The 6,429-nt window shown below is 35.5% G+C and overlaps 1 pseudogene; it reads left to right on the forward strand.

Moving 5' to 3' along the window:
- The first annotated feature begins 2,312 nt into the window (after positions 1–2,312).
- Positions 2,313–5,451, forward strand: LOC107029592 (annotated as a pseudogene).
- The last annotated feature ends 978 nt before the right edge of the window (positions 5,452–6,429 follow it).

Below are 6,429 nucleotides of genomic sequence, written 5' to 3' on the forward strand. Positions count from 1 at the left end.
TTTTATTTCATAAGTTAGAAGTATGATTACCCTATGGTTACTTAGTTGGGTGATATACCCCTTTGCTCTTGAAGAGAAGGAGAGAATTGAGGTTGACATACTTTGAAGTGGTTGGTTTTATTTTAAGTTTGAATTTTAGTATGTTCAATTGAAAAAGTGCTTAGATTGTACCTAGGTGTGGTTGGTTGGAAAGTTTAACCAAAAGTTATGAACTTTTTGGGTTGATTTTTACTTGCCTCGACTTTGGTGTTTAAGGGAATAATGTGATATGGAGTACCCCAAGTGGGGGACAATGTGCATGTATGGTAAGATTTTTAAAGCCCTTGATGTCCATCTGTTGAGTTCCCTTGAACTTCTCTAGGTTTAAAATCACTATGAAGTTATAGTAGGAAGGGTATTCATAAGCTTAGATCCAAATAGAGGGATGACGTGCTTAATTAATAAGGGTTTTAAGCTAATTTCTCCTAGAGTTGAGATGAGTTGCTCTTAAATAGGTTTATCCTTAGTGGGGGAGGATGATTTGAGTATTAAGGTTGTGGATATCCTTATCTTTTCCTTCTATTCTTACACAAGCTTGAAACCGAAGCGTTCTTAAGTAGATTGTTCATGATAGGAGTCTTGCATAAAATTATAAGTTGCATGTTCTCCATATGTTATGCATTCTTAAATGACACAATGTTATGCATGTTTGAAAGGTCATTATTGCATGAAAAAGGATATTTTGATAAATTTGCATGTTACTCATGATGTTGTGCATCCTTATATGATAAATGTGCAATTTGATATCATGAGATAACTTAATTATCATGCTTGATGTCAATCATATAGTGTGGTGTTTTGGCCTCACTATGAGAAATGGAGTCTGCTTTAAATAAGAAAAGATGGGTCTCTTTGAGAAAATAGTGACTTATGTGTTTTGGGGAGTGTTACTATAGGCTTACTCTTGAGGAGTCACTACACCATTTTAGGTCTACATCCACACTTATTTTGGACTACATTTGTAAAGTGTTGCCTAGAGTAGTTTTGGGAAAGCTTTTACAGTGTAACCAAAATTTTTAAATTTTAGCTATGATAATTTTGGCAACACTTCAAAAGTGTACTATTTAATGGTATAAGCTACACTTTATAAGTTATGTTACAATATAAAATAAATGACTAAAATAATTTGCATATATGTCCACACTTATAAAGTGTCCTTTGTTTCAATTGTAAAAACAACACATTAAAAGTGTGGCCTTAAAATTTTCACTAAATTATAATATTCCCTTCAACATTTTTAACTCTCCCGCCCATTTTTATTGGCAAAAAAAATAATTAATAAAAAATTAATAATTGATAAAACTTTTTTCTTCTCGAGGTTCCATAACACTTTACTCTTTTCTCCAGAAGAAGTTTTACTCGTTCTCCAGCTTTATTGAGCTGAAGAGGAAGGCCTAATTGAAGATTTGAGCTGATGATGGAAAAATTAAGCTGAAGATCAAAAACCTGAGTTGAAGATTTCTTCGATACCTGCGATTCGCTTCACATCGTATTGTCTTAGGTCATCCGGTGTTTCCTCTTTCGTATCTAAGTTTAATCTTATATAACTGTAATTGTCTCTATGAAATGCCTATGCATTCTGCATTATTATCTCTCTTAAAGAAAGCTGATTGAAATATGGGGCATTTGGTAGGTTGATTTTTACATGTTGCCCAAAACCTAGGGGAGGATGGATATGTGTGTTATTCATTAAGAATTTGAGTTTTATCTACTTAACGATGTAATTTGTAAGTATAATTTGACTGGTTCTAAAAGGGTTTTACCCCCTTCTTTTCTTAAGATACCAATTTGTGTTGGGTGTTATGTTTTTACTTGAGTCGGGTCTATCGGAAACAGCCTCTCTACCTTCGGTAAGGTCTAGGTGCACACTATCCTTCTCAAACCCTACTTGTGGAATTACAAAGGGTATGTTGTTGTTGTTTTTACCAACTCATGCTGGGTATAGACACTTAGCTGCAGTTGGCTTCTAAAACCATTTGATGATTCGAAAAATTCTTTTATTGTAAGTGGGAAATTCTATTTCACCATTTTACCTCCAATGGTCGGTCTAGCAGAGTTGGAAGAGTTTCAAATCGGTGTAAATGCTCTTATTGGAGTTTTTCTCCTCTGTGGTGGGGTGTTGTATTATCTTATTAAGGACGATGTTGCAACAGCCTGATTGTTGTATTCTCGTATGAGCTGATTAAGTCTTATCTCAGAGAAGTGAACTTGTGTAGTCTCCTATGTTTGCTTATGAGGATTCAACTCAATATTTGCAACTTATACGAGGAAAGATGACTGATCCTGCTACTAAGAACTCCACATCCAAATCCTTGTACCATGCTGTCTCTTGTAGTTCCATACGCAGTACATTCTACACCTCAACAGTGTTTGTGGGGATTAGAAATCTTCTCCTGATCTATAAATTTCAGTAGATGTGCACTGCATTTCTTGTGGTGGTGGCATATGAAATTCGAAACTTTTCTTGAACTTCCATATAAGAATTGCTGTGACTGCATTGTGTCTTTTCAAGGACTCATATTTCCCTTGTTAAAACCCACTGTGTTTTGATTTGTGACATGTCCTTCAAATTTATTTTAAATCTCAGTTGTCGTGAAATGTGATAATCCCCTGTGGAGAACCTTGATGTGGAGGGCTTAATGATTCAGAAGGCCATTATTATTCGCCTCATGGATGACTTTTCTGGCAAGAAGGCCTCAAAATATCTTGGTTGCTTTATGGCTCTAACTACATTGGATAGGATTAGGTAAGGGAAAGTTCGAGAACACACTGGTAAATTGATGTGCTTTTCCCTGTGGGATTCAGCTGTGTTACCTCCAAGATATTCCGTGGAGGGATCTTCGATGGGCTTGTTGACAAGATATTGAATCATGGTATCTTTTAGAGATGTGGCCCCAGAGACAAGGTGTACCTCTCTCATCAGAAGATGGCGGATTATAAGTATGTGCCCGGAGAAAATCCAATCTTTATGAATGAGAAGATGTCAAGAATTGAGAAATATAGTGTGGTGCGTTTCATCGTGGTTGGAACAAGGTATGCGGAGGTGGAGAAGGAATTCCAAGCAGTCATGATCTTGAAGAGTGATTATCTCGGACCCCATCTCACAAAACTATGTTTATATATGGGTTATTCGCCTTGATTGGATCATTTTTGACATAGAAGAGTCACACGTAAAGCTAACTACTGTAGTTATATCTGTGTTTGGTACTATTTGAATTGAAAGTGACTTTTCTTTTGATGTTGCGAAACCTCTCTAAAGTGTCTTTACGGATTTTGTTGCTTAAGCCCTAAAGTGGTCATGTGAATGTTAAGGTGTACCATGTCTTCACAGATACATTTATTTACATTTCATGATACCCATAAGTTCATTACAATTAATTTTTATAGGAAACTTCTCATTCCCTATTACATATGTTTAGTGACTTCATATAGGAAGATTTGTGCTTTCCTAATTGGATTAGTGTTTCGGGTGTCAGATATATGTTGCTTCTTAGTTTTTCTTTGCTTCCTTCTTCTAAAAGAAATGGTTGCAAGTATTCTGAAGTATGGACTTACTGGTAAATATCCCTCCAGAACCAACTCCAGTATGGCATTAGTATTCATCTTTTCCCTGCCAACTAACTGTAGTAAGATAAGGTAGTGTTGTTTTCAGCTTTTGATTTTCTGTCAAAACTGATTTTTTGTGCAATATAGACAGAGGAAGGAGGACATTACAGGTGCATTTTAGAAATAAGTTAATTTGATCAGTAGAATATGTAATGATATGTCATAAACGATTTTTCTGAAAATAATGGGTAGTGACAACACTCATAGACCCGAAGGTGTGGGCGGGGGGGAGGTTATCTGATACTTCCGTGTAGTTTTTCTAGTAAAACTGGTTGAATGCTTGCCGTAGTGTATGCCTCTAGCTATATGCTATGATGTACATATTATTGCATTTGTCCTTTTTCGAAGAGAATGAAAGTTTGTGCTACTGATAGGGCGCAAACGGAGGTCGAAGAACTTGTTCAAAGAAGGGTGATATGGTTCTTGCTTAATTTAGTGCTGATAATTCATGAAACCGAGCAATTGTATGTGATCCAATAACTATATTGCTCTTAATTTATTTTATTTACTTAGTCCCATACGCCTTTAAACAGTTGAAGATATTACTTGAATTACTGAGTACCCTAACTTTGTGTAATTCTATTATATGAATGTAAATTACTAGTTTGGATAGTTTTATGACGTCAAACAATTAAATATATAGTTATGAATGTCTATTCTTCTTCTGGTACCATTTTGTTTTTAGTGTGCGTCATAATAAAATGTTATCACTTCATGGTAAGAAAATTGAACACAACTTATTAATAACTAGGTGTTGTCTCTCGAATTAATTTGGAACTGTGATATATGATATGCAATTTGGAAATAATATGAAACTTGAACTGTAATCTGCAATCTTCAGTTTGGTTTTAATTGTCCAAAAGAAGTATAATAGCAACTTGAATTTGTTCGTCAGGAAGCAGTGGATTCTTATAATAGAGAGAAGCATGCCAGAGATACAACAAAGAAACTGCAAGTTTCCCTTTCAGAAGAGCTCAACAAGATACTGCAAGTGGAAATCAGAAGGTAAGAAAGAATCTCAGGCATATTTGTTTGGCTTCATTACAGTGTTGAATCCATTGGTAAGAGCATAGCTTAAAAATCTTAATATCTGCAGATCCAGTCGCTAAGTAATACATACAGGGGGTTACAAGAGTACAACAAAAAGTTACAGGATTATAGCACTAGGCTCCAGAAAGATCTTGATTAAGTCAATGAAACACTGAAGCGCGTGGAGACAGAGAAAGTTGCAGTAGTTGAAAATCTCAGTGGACTAAGGGGCCATTATACTTCTTTATAGGAACATCTCACTTCTTCTAGAGTAAGTCTTTGATCAGTTGTTTCTTCTTCTATTGCTATTAAAGTTGCTTGCATCACCAGTGATACTTTCATGAACTGTTACTATACAATCTGTAAAGTGAACTAAAAAATACGCAGTCTGCAATCTTTTTATCAGGAATTGCTGTAATCGGGAACTGATCTGGAACTTTTTGCCTCCTCAGTAACTTTTGCAATCTGATTTTGTTGTACATTTTAAATGTGTAGGGAAATGGAGGTGATCAAACTTGAAGGGTCGCCACAAGTCAACTTGATCTTACTTATGTGGATGGTGAAGAGTTTTTGAACTATTGTGAAAGTTTGAATACATTATGTTCGATTTTGTGAAATATATTCATTGGTGGAATATATTGATCTATTGTAAGAGTACTTTTTGAACTATTGTGTACACATTTAGAATATTGTTTTATAACTATGTGCATGTACACAACATATATTCTGTTTTGAAGTTTTTGGAAACTCTATAAATTTGAATTACTTAGTAGCTAATTTAATGCTTGAGATTATTTATTGAAAAACAATATTGGTGTATTTTACTTAGAGATTGTGGCATATAAATTGTGCATGCATATGGGCAAAGACTACACTTCAGAGTGTTGTTATAGATTAGATATAAAAGGCAACACTTTATAATTGTGGGCAATATGGTAGCAAAGGCCATGCTTAAAAGTGTAGCAGGTAAGGCAACACTTCTAAGCGTAGCTGCAAAGTGTGACCTTTTTGCCTATTAGGCTATGCTTGAAAGTGTCACTGCTAAGGCTACACTTTTAAGCATAGCTGAAAAGCATGGTCTTTTTGCCTTTAAGGCTACGCTTAAAAGTGTCGCTGATAAGGCAACACTTTTAAGCGTAGCTGTAAAAGCGTGGCCTTTTTGCCTTTTGGCAATGCTTTTAAGTGCAACAGCTAAGGCAACACTCTAAGTTTACGGGATTTTTAGCCACCCCTGAAAAAGTGTGGCTTAAAGTCAAAAAGTGTTGTCACGATCGGAATCTAGACCCCACACGAGACCGGCGTCGTTGACCTCTCAGAGGTCGCAGACAAGCCTGCATACGTCATTCTTACTTCATCTAGGTTAATTTTAGCGGAAAATTTGAACTTTTTATTTTCTTATTTCATGCTAAACATTTTAAACTTAACATCATAAGCGTTCACAAATCAACCATTTAATATAGAGATAATCAAATGAAAGAAACAGTTCATAATTGCATTAAATGTATTCTTGGAAAAAAGGCACCAATACAAAGTCTGAAATGAAAGTGGAAAGAAACACTAGTGGAACATGCTCCACTAGCTATGGCCTACATCTAAGCAAGATAATAACGGTAGACATCCTTGAAAGCATGAGGGCCTAAAAGTCCAGATGAAAGCTTCACGTACGGATAGCTACAACGTCAATCTGTAAACTGTAGCGTCCACCTGTGCTTGCACCTAAAATTGTAGAATTGTGTGGGATTATTACACACTTGT

The sequence above is a fragment of the Solanum pennellii genome, chromosome 9 (assembly GCF_001406875.1).
Source record: "Solanum pennellii chromosome 9, SPENNV200".
Lineage (NCBI taxonomy): Eukaryota > Viridiplantae > Streptophyta > Magnoliopsida > Solanales > Solanaceae > Solanum > Solanum pennellii.